Source organism: Lissotriton vulgaris, chromosome 5 (assembly GCF_964263255.1).
Source record: "Lissotriton vulgaris chromosome 5, aLisVul1.2, whole genome shotgun sequence".
Taxonomy (NCBI): Eukaryota; Metazoa; Chordata; class Amphibia; order Caudata; family Salamandridae; genus Lissotriton; species Lissotriton vulgaris.
The window spans coordinates 33,177,601-33,192,149 of NC_141693.1; the positions used below are offsets into that span (position 1 = coordinate 33,177,601).

Sequence of the window (14,549 nt, forward strand, 5' to 3'; positions counted from 1 at the left end):
CTAGCAGCCCGAATATGGAGTTCAGCGAGTTCATGGTGCTGCATGCCCCGGGGCTGTTTGCTATGAGAATCCCCTCGCTCTACGGAGAGAGCCTGCACCACAAGCTGGCGAACGAGATGGGTCAGAGTCGCGGCAAAACATACACAACATGGATAACAATGCAGAAAGCGACACACAGGCTGTAAACAGGAGGATTTCAAATATTGTGTGCAAGACTGGGTTTAGTATAGTGTATGTTTATTTAGCACAGCTTGATAAGCACATGGGGTAAAGCACTTTGGGCCATATTATCAAGCCCCAGCGATAATTATCGCTAAGCTCACTTAGCGCTAGCATAATTATCGTTGTGTAGCATGGATTTTAATCACTGAGATAGCGTGCTATTAGCAACGCTTATCTCAGAAGTGATAAAAATCCTCGTGCTAACTGCCAAATGAGAGATTATCGCTGGAAAACCAACGATAATCTCTCGAAGTTTGGCGTTAGCTTGATGATAGGGGCTCACAAACTTAGCCATGATATCCACCTTCCATAGGATATCATGGCTAAGTCAGGAAAATACCAGGTGTAAAAAAAGCAGCGCTAACCAAGGTTAGCGCTGCTTTTTTTATGACTAACAGGGTTAGCGAAATCCTTGATAATAGGAGAAATGTCGCTTAACAACATTTCTCCTATTATTTTTCTCTGGAACGCCCCCTTTGCATCTCATTAGAGATGCAAGGGGAAGGGTAGAGAAAAGGGTGCTAACATGCGGATTTGCGTGTTAGCACCCTGTTGCTGATAGGGAGATAATTTTATCTCCGCTTTCTTGGCTTTTAAAGCCAAAAAAGCAGAGATAAATCCCTTGATAATATGCCCCTTTGTTTTCAGGGGAATGTATATTGGTAAGGTCTAGACATAAATTGTAGAGATCAGTTCTTAGTTACATAAATGCACTTCCTGTAAGCGCACAAGGCACACACTTCATTTAGAGTGAAGAAGAATTGCTATACATAACAAACATGCAGATTTCACGAAGAGAAGATGCCCTTTATACATGAGGGAGAAGCAGGTGATACATAAATGAGGAAATGCTAAATGCATATCTGCATCCTCCACGCTTAGAGCTACAAATCACTTTTGACCTTTCATTTGTTTTGTCCAGCACTTGACCTTTAAATGGCTAATCTTTAACATTTCAATGCCTCATCAGTCAGACTCCAAAATGTACCAAAATAAATACGTTTTGTTTTTCTAAACAGTTAAATAAAAGGTGTAGTTATTTACAATGTCATTAGCTTAAACTCTCGCTGACTCCACTCCACCATCTTTATCCAGACTCTCTCCCGACTTTTAGGGTCGCAGGCCATATCTGACTTACTTGTAGAGATCAAACTTTTAAGATAGTCAGAGAAGCAAGGAGGACTTCCGGATTTCCAAAGTCTACAGATCTCCCGTCTCGCGAGATGTATAGCATAATAAGCACACTCGGAACTAACAGTATTTATTCGGTTGAGCCCTCTTGATAGAGACCAAATAATATAAGTTTAGTGCTTACCTTGACTTGCTTACCCATAACCTCTGCAAGGAAATTACATATCTCAGTCCAATAACATACAATCCTCGGACACGTCATAAACATGTGAATGTCATCAGCTGAAGAGAGCATACATCTTGGGCATCCATATTGATTACATGTAGCTTTTGACAACTTGTCCGGAGACCAATAGAGTCTATAGGTAGTAAAAAGATGGTTACGCTTCAATGCAGCGGGTTTCACCACAGCTCCTGAGATAGAAAATGAGTCAAGCCAAACTTGCTTAGGATTTCCACCCTCCAGTACCTCTTCCCGAAGCTTGTTGATATCCGAGATACAACCCTCATCTGCCTCCACCAAGATCCAATACCACATGGAAACTTCCTTTTTTAGAGAACCTACTCTCAACGGCTGGTCAAGCCAGGAGTCCTCTTTCTCCTCTGCCCATGCCTGTGTGGCCCCCCAAGAACTGACTTGGTAATATTTAAACCTGGGCAAATGCCCCCTAGTGCAGTTACTCAACAATTCCCAGCTCGCTAGATTAGATGCCGTTTTGAGATCTCCCCAAGTAAATATCCCCCCAGATTTTAGTGGCAAACTAAGCTGGTCTGTGGGTTTCCTGATGAATCCTAAATCAGGGCCCGGGACGAATAGTAAGGTACTCCTAGTTTTCTACAAAAATACATCCAGGTTCTCAAAGCCCCCTTCAAGATCTTCAGTCTCACCTTTTTTAAAAACTTTGGGTCTCCATATTTAAACAAAAAGTTACTCTGCCCTTGACTTACCTCCTTTAACATTGCCCCAAAAAGTAGTCCTGTGGGGAGACCGATCAACTTTATTAATAAGCATACGGAAGGTCTTAAAATAAAATGCAAGGCAATATGCCAAGAGATCCTGGAGAGTCACCCCCCTTTCTCCAGCCTCCTCAACTTTTTCCTGGACCCCTTCGAGGACCAGATGAAACTGCCAATCTTTCCCTGGAGCTTCGCTAAGTCTTCTTTTAAAAATGCTAAAGGAATTGAGTTAGAAAGAAAAGTGATCTTCAGAAGGACAATCATCTTAATAAAATTGACAAGGCCATAAATATTTAAGGGCAGATTTGCTCACCTAGCCAATAGACTCCCCGCCTCTTGACTAACTTTTTCCCAATTTGTTCTGGTAAATCTTCTAGCTTCTGTGTTATTTGGATACCCAGATACCACATTTGAACCTTTGCCCCCAAACTAGGCTTGGCCTGATTCCATTCCATGATTTCGGTTTTTGCACTATTCACCTTATAACCCGAAATCTTGCCAAATCTTTGCACCTTGGCCATTATGTTGGGAATTGGCCCCTCTGGGTTAATGGTGTAAAGAATTACATTGTCCACATACAAAGCCAGTTTTGCCACCAAGTCCTCAGATTTAAAGGGGAGAATGGTAGAATCCGCTATAATCAAGGATGCAAACAGCTCTTTATAGATATTAAATAAAGGCGGAGACGGGGCATCCCTGCCTTGTACCGCTAGTGGTATCAAACCACTCTGACAGCTCCCCGTTCACCAGCACTCTAGCCCTAGGCAGATAGTAGAGATTTTGGATTTCCCTCACAATATTCTGTGGAAACCCAAAGCACTTTAAGGCATCCCAAAGATAGGCCCAGTGTACTTGGTCAAAAGCCTTTGTGGCATCTACAGCAACTGCTGGAACAGGTGTATTCTGGGCTTCCACCAAATCTATCACTCCTAGCGTCAGAAGGGTAAGCTCATTAAGCTGCCTCGCTGGAATAAAACCTCTCTGTTCTTGATGAATACCTCCCTTGATGACCTGGGCAACCCTAGAGGCGACTATACCTGAAAAGATCTTGTAATCGGAATTCAAAAGCGACATCAGCCTAAACGAGTCTATTTCCAGTGGGTCTTTATTAGACTTCAGAATTAACGTTACAGTGGCCTTCGCCCATGACCGTGGAACAATTGTGACTTCTATATATATCAAATTGAATAGGACTTTAAAATCTGAAGCTATATTATCCAGTAGCTGAGAGTGAATCTCTCCAGCAAGGCCATCTGGCCCCGCTGCCATCCCCCTTGCCATCTTCCTAATTTGTAACTTGATCTCTTCCTCCGTAATCTTGGCCTCTAGTAGCCTCTTTTGCTCATTAGTTAATTGCGTGAGCTCCGTCTTATCTAGCCAGGCCTCTATACTCTCTTTTCTGGCAGAGATATCTTCTCTATACCAAGTACTCATATATCTCCGAGCCTCGTCACACAGTTCCAAGTTAATATTCAATTATTCTCCTGATTGCGCACCTCTTAAATTTCCGATTAATTTCCTAGCGTTGTCTATTTTTGCTTTCCAAGCCAGAAGCGAACTACACTTCTCTCCATACGAGAAATGTTGTAGCTTACTTACTTTCCACCTGCCCAAAAGTCTGTTATCCAATTGCCCTTGGTATTCTGCTTGTAACAGCTCTAATTCTTTCCTAAGGGCAGAAACTCTAGCCTTGTCCTCCAATGAGGCCTTCTAAAGATCACTTTCCTTACGCTTAATCTCATTAATTCGGTCCTCCTCATCCTGTTTCAGGGTATACCTCTTACCTACCATAATAGAACTAAGTATTACCCTTAAATACACTTTAAATGCGTCCCACACTTTTCAAATTTTTGCTGAACCTCTATTAGCCTGAAAAATGACAACAGTTTATCTATAATACTTGATACCCCCCCCCCCCCCCCACATCTAATAGAATGGTCCTATCCAAGGTCCACCTTTTCAGACCAGTTTTTTATGGTAATTTAAAGACAAAAAGTCTGCTGAATGATCAGGGAGGATGGCAGGAACATGTTTTACCTCTTCCACATCCCCTAATAACTCCTGTTCCACCAAAAAATAATCAATGCGGGAATGATGTCGGTATTTTTTACTATAGAAAGTAAAGTCCCTCACCTCCCTCTCCTTACTACGCCAAACGTCACCCAAGTTAAACTTCAGCATCATATTTTTCAAGGTTGCAGATATTCTAGGGGGACTAACGTATTTCGTTTTTGAGGTTCTATCTAGATCTTTATTTTGAACATTGTTAAAGTTCCCGCCTAATATTATTGGGGCAGTGGCCTCCAAAATGCATGATTCCAGTTTCATTAGGGCTATTGGCGCATCATTATTTGGACCATAGTATTTAGCACATACTAATGCAATCCCCTGTAACGTCAGATTAGCCACCAACCATCTCCTGAGAGGTCCGATTCGTATTTTACTAGCCTAATACCAGAATTATTACTGATAATTAAGGCGATACCTCTGGTGCAACCTCTCTGGTCCGAACAGACTATTTCCTGGACCCACCCCAAATTTGTTAAAGGACGACCTACACTCCTCCCGTTCCAAGTGAGTCTCTTGAAGGAAAAATATATTCACCTCAAAATACTGATCTTAGGAAAGGACTTAATAAGGACTACAAATTGCATAAAAATCAATGAAAAAAATGAGACAATATTCAACAAACTAGTAGAAAACACCAGTTTTGTATTTTAAAAACCTATAAAACAATACCTTTCAGGTACTACACCCAAGTTCTGCAGCTGCAGCAATCACAATGTTATTTTAACTTTATTTTTATGAAACCTTCTATAAAGAAGCTGTTATTCCAATGTCCTTTATCACTGAAAACAACATTTGACTAGTAGCTAAGTATATTACATTGTTTAGGATCCTTTTACTTTTTCCCCTCCAGGGTTTCCCATACTCTGTTTTGTTAACTATATTTAATGACCAGTTTTTTTTATTTGATTTTGTAATCACAACTTCACTTTATCTGTTGTATTAATAATGAATGTATGAGGTTTGTGTCTTTTGAGCTTGAGATTGAGCCAGCGAGCAACCGCTGCTCTGTGAAGAGCTGTGGTAGTTCAGTGCGGAGAAAAGCTTTGCCCGCTCCCGCGCCCTTATTTTTCATTGTGAGTCCTGTAAGTTCCTCCTTAGTACAGCCATTTCGTCATTTCTATCCTCCCATGGCTACTAGCCGCTTTACTTGGTTGTTACACAGGGCATGTACTATTTCATTTATTTAGTTTCTCCATTGGGTGGACGGCGTGCTTAGCTTACATTTAGCGGCCACGCCGTCTTTCACTTTCGAAACAGCCTGGATTCTCGTTGTCGTGCCTTCTTCCCCCTGCACCCTCCCTCCCGTTGTCGTGCCTTCTTCCCCCCTCCATTCTCCTTCTCGTTGTCCTGCCTTCTTCCCCCCTCCACCCTCCCTCCCGTTATCGTGCCTTCTTCCCCCCTCCATTCTCCTTCTCGTTGTCCTACCTTCTTCCCCCCTCCACCCTCCCTCCCGTTGTCCCTGCCTTCTTCCCCCCTCCACCCTCCCTCCCGTTGTCGTGCCTTCTTCCCCCTGCACCCTCCCTCCCGTTGTCCGTGCCTTCCGCGGCTCTACTTCATTCCACCCACTACCCTGGTCACGTCTTACTTCTCGCAATATGACTCTCAGGTCTACGGCTACCTTAATTCCCAAACATGCAGCTCCATAATTCTGTAAAACGTGCATAATCTGTGAATTAATCATTTTAAAATGTATACAACTTGTGGATTCATATGTGTTGCCTGTTTCTCGTATTGTCACCCTGTTCTATTCAGTATCGCTCTATTTCTCTCACTTTAACCATCTCTCATTTAATTAGCTTCACTCTATCCCTTGTTTTCTTGTTATTCCATACAGTCTTTGTCTGTCGGTTCAATGTCGTCCCAGGCCCTAAGTCCATTTCTCTCAGCGCATGCTGTGTGCATTTTGTCACTCGTCTCTTTTCTTGCATGTTTTAATTTTCCATTATAATTGTTATTCTTCTATTTATTTTATCGACCTGGGAAGGTTCAAGGCAGAATGTTCTTTTTTGTATCTTTTTCTCTCTTGATTTTTCTTCTCTCCAATTTTAGCTTCAGGTGTGACCTATTCCACTGATGTGTGATTGTTGTGCATTAAAACAGGAGAGGTGTGTGTACCTTTTATACCTGGGTATTTGAAACACCTTAAGGCTTTGCTTTGTTGTTTATGGGGTGTTTCGGGTTGTGACTGTTACCCTGCCTCACAACGCATTATATCAAAACAGTCTGTAAAAGCTCAGCAGGGTCATGCCCACGAAAAGACTGTCCGGGGTAATTCGAGGCACTTGTTAAATACAGTGCAAGGATACAGCAAAAGCAAAATAATGACAGCAATGGGGCATAAAATGCAAATGATGATGGTTAAAATAACTGTTTTGTCCCTATCATTGCATATTTTTAGGGCCTAATTATTAGTGCAATTCGTTCATCATTGGGGCTCGATTCGGCTCGGTATCACTTTGTTTACAGTTTTAGGAGGGTATTCGCACTTCCCAGGCCACCCACCCCTCTCCCACCGAGAAGCAGTGCGTGCTTAGGGGCAGATTTATGTTAACTGGCACATCCCGAGGGATGCGCCAGTTAACGTGCGCCACAGTGCGCCACAGCTACGCCACCCATGGTGCGCCGCATTTATAATGCGGCGCACCATGGTGCAAAAACGGCACAGATGCGTGACGCATCTGTGCCGGAAATGTGGCGCATTGCTGGAGTTGCGTCGCAAGCGCGACGCAGCTCCAGCAAGGCTCGGGGGTGCCCCATCTACACAATGCTGCATCAAGACCTACGCCTGCTTCAAGCAGGCACAGGGTTTTGACGCAGCATTGGCCTGAAAGTGACTGAGTGAAATCTCATAGATTTCACTCAGCCACTTTCAGGAGGCGTTCCTGCGCAGGAACGCCCCCCCCCCCCCTGCGCAGGAACGCCTCCTTATGGCGCAGGGCTTTACAACGTGACGCATCTCCTAGATGAGTCACGTTGTAAATAGGGCACATTCTTTGCGCCGCAGTTGCGTCAAATAAAGTGACGCAATTGCGGCGCAAGGGCATCATAAATCTGCCCCTTGGTATTTAGAGTAATGTGTACGTGACGTACTCTCCCCCCTCATTACTATTGTGATCATAGAATGAGACCGGGAGCTTAAGCGGGCTCCAGCTCGACTCCTTTGAAAGGGGCGCCCATAATGACGCAGATAGAAACAGAGACGCTCCCTCTCCTCAACCTTCGCAATCTCATAGATTTCACTCAGCCACTTTTGCGAGGCGCACCTGCCCCGGAACGCCCACCCTGCGCCGGAACGCCCACAAGTGGCGCAGGGCTTTACAACGTGACGCATCTGCCCAGATGCGTCACGTTGTAAATGGGTCGTAGGGATGCGTCACGTTTACGCTGCAGTTGCGTGACGCAAACGTGGCGCATTCTCAACATAAATCTGCCCCATGGAGTTTGGCGCAGCAGCCCAGACACCCGTCTCTTTGCCCGCCTCCTTCTCTCTTCCCATTTTCATTTAGGGGGTCACCAGAGACTATAGGAACGGGCCAGAATAACTTGATTTCGTTGGATGTTATTCTCCTTTTCTCCCTGGAGTATCGCAGCTTCAGGGTTCCTCTCTCTGGAACCTCAGCTCTCAGAGATTTATATAAAGAACGAAGGAAGGCAGTAATTAAAAACACATTTTGAGCAGTGAATGGATTCGTCCATGCTACGCACAGTATGTGTTGCCAGATAGTCACTTTCTCTGAAGCAGAAGAGGCGCAGGAGGCTAGAGAGGTGCTTCAAGTGCTGGAGATAACCGCTGTTCATGTTGGTGCATAAGCGATAGCGTGCTGCATGGCTAGTCACTTATAAGTTCCCAAAGGCGAGACCTATTGGCTATGCCAATGCTTGTTTTATTACATGTTTGTTTTGGCGCCATTCTCATTCAAAGGGTATTTACAATGTTTGTTGTAGACATTCAATGAAAGTCTCAATTATAATGTGTGGTTGTCTGCAGATAAAGAAAATAATCCACATATTCTGACTCCCTCGCGCTGTCAGCGACTGACATTGAGTTCAAAGACAAAGAAGAGAAAACAGGGGGAAGGTTGAAGGATCAGGGAGTACATTCCAAGGCCCTAGCCTCTTTACAGACTCCGACAGGGCCGCCAAACCCCAGGGGCCCACGTCTCCTGTCGATGAAGGGGGCCCCTCAGCTGAGCTCTCGGTAGAGAGCTGTCTCTCTCTCTCTAAAGCAGCTGCTGCTGCCTGCAGCCTGCCCTGAGCTCCTCGCTCCTCGCGCTGCTGACCTTTGACTGAAGAGAAACAAAGTATCAATTTCCATTGTTTCTCTTCAGTCAAAGCCACGAGCCAGGCCGGAAAGAGGAGGGGGTGGGGGCTCTAGGAGAGTGCATTCTCCTCAGGGCACTATTCCTTTGAGAAGGGAGGAGGCCAGGGCTGTGAGGGGTGAGGGGTGGGGGAGGGGGGGTTGTCAGGGTTTGGGGGCCTACATGGGCTGGGGACCTCCTAATGTGATTGTGGCACCCTTAAAAAAACTGCTTCCCTGCCTCCCCTACAAGTTATCTAAAGACACAATTACAATGCTGAAGCTGGCTCTGTTACCACATCAGCATTTTAAAAGCATGCTTACATTTTCTGGATGATTTTAGCTGGCTCGCATGTCTAACATTGCGAAAGTGAAAGCGATTTGCACACCCCTCTTGAGTGGGCCTCGGTAAATGTGGAGAGCTGGCATGCTGGCATGTGGCGAAGACGCAGTGTTCTGCTATGTGATTGTGAACAGGTTGGCCCATGGTGAATTATAATTATTAGAAAGAACGCTCCAGATGCAGAAGCACTTCCTCAGCCACCAAGTTTGGGACAAGGAACGAGACAGTGAGTAAGTGTATTTTTATTGTTGAAAGGTGAAACAGAGGTCTCGGTGGAATGGGATAACGGGCATGCAAGTAAGGGAAGATTATCTGATCTCTGTTCAGACAGCCTGTAGGTCCTTTCTCCAACATACGTGCCTGTGTAATATAGTTTGTAATCACTGTGACATTTTTAGGAACTTTTATAGATAATAGAAACTGTGTTTTCTGACAAGTCATGGTTCTTTTAAACAAAATACAATTTTAATTGCTTGCTTTATCGTAGTCCATTTCACGCTCACCCTGACATCTGTTTAAGTCCTCCGAGTCATTTGTTATTCTCTCGGTGTACCAAGTCAACCTTCCCTCTGAGTTCGGTAAGCTGAGTTACAGTGACAATCGTTATGTACAGCACATAGAGGTGTCAAAATGGCATTTGTACAAACATTAATTTTATTGTGAGAGAAAAGCATCCTCATTAAAACATGAATGCATGTGAGGGTGATGTGCTCTCTGCCCACCCTTGTTTGGCCGATATATTGTTGGTAGTTCTTAGTATTTAGTGTGTATCCTTGGCTTGGGATGGTGGCACTTTCCTTGTATGGCCAGAGTACATATGGATACTGGATGAAAACTGCAAACTGATAGTAGAGCACCTGCCATGCATTTACTAAAAATAAAAAGCTTGTCTATTGGGTCAAAATTATTTTGTTTGAAGAAAGTGATCAGCTTACGTTTTGGAGTCCAGGCGGAGGGGGAGAAGGGTGCAAGGCAGAGGGGAGAAGGGTGCAAGGCAGAGGGGAGAAGGGCGGAAGGCAGAGAGGAGAAGGGTGCAAGGCAGAGAGGAGAAGGGCGCAAGGCAGAGAGGAGAAGGGTGCACGGCAGAGAGGAGAAGGGTGCAAGGCAGAGGGGAGAAAGGTGGAAGGCAGAGAGGAGAAGGGTGCAAGGTAGAGAAGGGTGCAAAGTAGAGAAGGGAGCAAGGCGGAGGGGAGAAGGGTGCAAGGCAGAGGGGAGAAGGGTACAAAGCAGCAAGTAGAAAGGGTGCACGGTAGAGAAGGGTGCAAGGCAGAGGGGAGAAGGTTGCAAGGCAGAGGGTAGAACGTTGCAAGGCAGAGAGGAGAAGGGTGCAAGGCAGAAGGGAGTAGGGTGCAAGGCAGAGGGGAGTAGGATGCAAGGCAGAGGGGAGAAGGGTGCAAGGCAGAGGGGAGAAGGGTGCAAGGCAGAGAGGAGAAGGGTGCAAGGCAGAGGCGAAAGGTGCAAGGCAGAGGGGAGAAGGGTGCAAGGCAGAGAGGAGAAGGGTGCAAGGCAGAGGGGAGAAGGGCGCAAGGCAGAGAGGAGAAGGGCGCAAGGTGGAGAGGAGAAGGGTGCAAGGAAGAGGGGAGAATGGTGCAACGGGGAGGGGGAGAAGGGTGCAAGGCGGAGGGGAGAAGGGTGCAAGGTGGAGAGGAGAAGGGTGCCACGGGGAGGGGGAAGGGTGCAAGGCAGAGAGGAGAAGGGTGCAAGGCAGAGAGGAGAAGGGTGCACGGTAGAGAAGGCTGCAAGGCAGAGAGGAGAAGGGTGCAAGGCAGAGGGGAGAAGGGTGCAAGGCAGAGGGGAGAAGGGTGCAAGGCAGAGGGGAGAAGGGTGCAAGGCAGAGGGGAGAAGGGTGCAAAACAGATGGGAGAAGGGTGCAAGGCAGATGGGAGAAGGGTGCAAGGCAGAGGGGAGAAGGGTGCAAGGCAGAGAGGAGAAGGGTGCAAGGCAGAGGGGAGAAGGGTGCAAGGCAGAGGGGAGAATGGTGCAAGGTAGAAAAGGGCGCAAGGCGGAGGTGGAGAAGGGTGCAAGGGGGAGGGGGAGAAGGGTGCAAGGGGGAGGGCGAGAAGGGTGCTGCAAGGCAGAGGGGAGAAGGGTGCAAGGGGATGGAGGTGAAGTTAAAAATGTGCCCCCCCCCCGGAAACATTTCTGCGGATGCCCATGGAACGCACACTACTTTGTGAGAGAGAGTGGGAGAGAGTGGAGAGAAAGAGAGTGGAGAGAGAGTGTGGAGAGAGAGTGTGGAGAGAGAGAGTAGAGAGCGAGAGTAGAGAGCGAGAGTAGAGAGAGAGAGTGGAGAGAGAGTGAGGGTGGAGAGAGAGGGTGGAGAGAGAGAGTGGAGAGAGAGTGGAGAAAGAGTGGAGTGAGGCAGTGGAGAGAGAGTATAGAGAGAGTGGAGAGAGAGAGAGTAGAGAGAGAGAGTCAGTGGAGAGAGAGCGTGGAGAGAGAGCATGGAGAGAGAGTAGAGAGAGAGAGTGGAGAGAGAGAGTAGAGAGAGAGAGAGAGTGGAGAGAGAGTGGAGCTAGACAGTGGAGAGAGAGAGAGTGGAGAGAGCATGGAGACAGTGGAGAGAGTGAGCAAGAGAGTGGAGAGAGAGAGAGTGGAGGGAGACAGTGGGGAGAGAGTGGAGAGAAAGACAGTGGAGAGAGAGTAGAGAGAGAGAGTGGAGAGAGAGTAGAGAGAGAGAGAGAGTGGAGGGAGAGAGAGTGGAGAGAGAGAGAGTGGAGGGAGAGAGAGTGGAGGGAGAGAGAGTGGAGGGAGAGACAGTGGAGAGAGAGAGTGGAGAGAGAGTAGAGAGAGAGAGTGGAGAAAGAGTAGAGAGAGAGAGTGGAGAGAAAGTGGAGCTAGACAGTGGATAGAGAGTGGAGAGAGAGAGAGAAAGTGGAGAGAGAGACAGTGTAGAGAGAGAGAGTGGAGAGTGGAGAGAGAGAGTGGAGAGAGAGAGTGGAGAGAGAGAGTGGAGAGAGAGAGTGGAGAGAGAGAGAGAGGAGAGAGAGAGAGGAGAGAGACAGAGGAGATAGAGAGTGGAGAGACAGTGGAGAGAGAGTGGAGAGAGAGTGGAGGAGACAGTGGAGAGAGAGATAGAAGAGAGAGAGAGTGGAGAGAGAGAGTGGAGAGAGAGAGAGAGAGAAGAGAGAGAGGAGAGAGAGTGCATAGAGAGTGGAGAGAGAGTGGAGGGAGACAGTGGAGGAGACAGTGCAGAGAGAGAGTGTGGAGAGAGTGGAGAGAGAGTGGAGAGGGAGTGGAGAGAGAGTAGAAAGAGGGTGGAGAGAGTATATAGAGGGTGGAAAGAGAGTGAGACAGAGAGTGAGACAGAGAGTGAGAGAGTGGAGTGAGAGAGTGGAGGGAGAGAGGGAGAGAGAGAGCGGAGAGAAAGAGAGAGTGGAGAGAAAGTAGAGAGAGAGTGTGAAGGGAGAGAGGGTAGAGAGAGTGGAGAGAGAGTGGGGAGAGAGTGGGGGGAGAGTGGAGAGAGAGTAGAGAGAGTGGAGGGAGACAGTGGAGGGAGATAGTGGAGAGAGAGTGGAGAGAGAGTAGAGAGAGAGAAAGTGGAGAGAGAGACAGTGGAGAGAGAGTGGAGAGACAGTGGAGATGGAGTGGACAGAGTTGAGAGAGAGAATGGAGAGAGAGTTGAGAGAGAGAGAGACTGACTGACTGACTGACTCAGAGACTGAATACTGACTGACTGAGAGACTGACTGGCTAGGAAACTGACAGAGAGAGAGAGAGCAAGATTGGCTGACTAAGAGAGTGACTGACTGACTAACAGAGAGAGAGAGACTGATTGAGAGTGAGACTGACTGGCAGAGAGAGAGACTGACTGAGGTAGAGAGATACTGACTGACTGAGGTAGAGAGATACTGACTGACAGAGAGAGAGGCAGAGACTGACTGACTGACTGAGAGAGATAGACTGATTGACTGCGAGAGAGACTGACTGACTGAGAGAGACTGACTGACTGAGAGAGACTGACAGAGAGAGAGAGAGACTGACTGAGAGGGGGACTGACAGGGAGAGAGAGAGAGAGACTGACTGAGGTAGAGAGAGAATGACTGACTGAGAGAGACTGACTGACTGGGAGAGAGAGAGACTGACTGGGAGAGAGCGAGACTGGCTGACAGAGAGAGAGACTAAGAGAGAGAGAGAGACTGGGAGACTTACTGGCTGAGAGAGAGACTGTCAGAGAGAGAAAGACTGACAGAGAGAGAGACTGACAGAGAGAGAGACTGACTGAGAGAGAGATTGACTGACAGAGACTGACAGAGAGAGAGACTGACTGACAGAGAGAACAGAAACTAAAGAGGGCCCATGGAGCTTTGTTTACTTTTCTGTTGTCTCCATTTCTTGCTCTTTCCATAACACCCCAAGCAGTAAAAAGGAGGCCGTCGAAAGTCCAAGGTTAGACACGCCTGTGATGTCACTGGGTGTGAAAGGGAGTGACATGTCGCTTTTGTCACCCATAACATTTTGGCGAATCGATGTCCATGAGGGTCCGGACCCCCTCTTCCGGGGCCCCCACCTACGCTCCCTGCACAGGGCCACCATGAGCCTAGAGCCGGCCCTGATGGCGCCGCCGAAAACGGCCCCAAAGAGCACACAGGCAGGGTGGACACTTGCAGCGGGGGCCCTGGGCGAAACAGATATACAAGAGGAAAGCCCCACGGTGCAGAAGACGACCCTGCACAGCGAGGGAGTCTGGCGACAGGAAGTAATGTACTGATGCGCTAGCAGGATGCGTAGACTCCCTTTATACGAAACACCCTACTGATGACATTTGCAAATGAAGAAACCACCATGAATAAAACAGAATCACAAGTTTAACACAAAAGGGATCCAAGTGTGTAGCTTCCACGGACTACACTTCCCAGAGGGTCCCATAGTCCTTTAGTGATTTAAAGGTAGAATTAGACTTGGTTTCTTCTGGAATTAAACTTCAGACTTCATTAACTTTGATCGATCCACCTTCATGTTGACTGGACATTGGAACGGTTCACGTAAACTCTGGTTCACCCTGATGTCAACTACACACTTCCATCCTTTGCATTAATTAACTAGGGTTTAAAAAAAACAGAAAACAGAAGTTAGGAAGGGAATTTACAACAGTTATGAACATGCACAATTGAGAGAAAGATACTATTATATAGTTGGTGGTAACAACTTTATGGCTTTGCTAATAAGTAATGATGGGATTGGATGAATCTGTATACAACTTTAGAAAATAATACAAAGTTAATCTGATTGGGTTCAGTATGGCCTGTTTTGTGCAGATCTGTCCAGGTGGGAGGCGGGTGTTCGAGGAGCGGAGGGAGTTGAAAAAAGAGTCCTTAGATATCTTTGCTCTCCTCTACAGAAAAAAAACTGAGGAAGAATACAGAGAACTTGGCATGAAACTAGAACTTTATGCAGGTAAGAGCTTTTGCTTGATGTAGTGTAAATCCATTCTGTAGTTTGAGAAATTTGCACTGTAAACATGGTTTTTGCCAACCTCAATTAAGTTCAAGGCCCATCAGCAGACCCAGGTGTTCAAAAAATGAACAGA

At 46.8% G+C, this 14,549-nt stretch overlaps 1 protein-coding gene across 1 annotated transcript in view; it reads right to left on the bottom strand.

Annotated features, from left to right (window-relative positions):
- Positions 1-8,245: 8,245 nt before the first annotated feature.
- The window catches only part of LOC147710051 (uncharacterized), a 356,563-nt gene continuing 350,259 nt past the window's right edge, over positions 8,246-14,549 (bottom strand). The window contains exons 5-6 of the mRNA XM_086919933.1: positions 13,695-14,061; positions 8,246-8,543 (exon numbers count right to left, since the gene is read on the bottom strand). The gene's annotated coding sequence lies outside the window, so the exon portion shown is untranslated. The remainder of the gene's footprint in view (positions 8,544-13,694; positions 14,062-14,549) is intronic.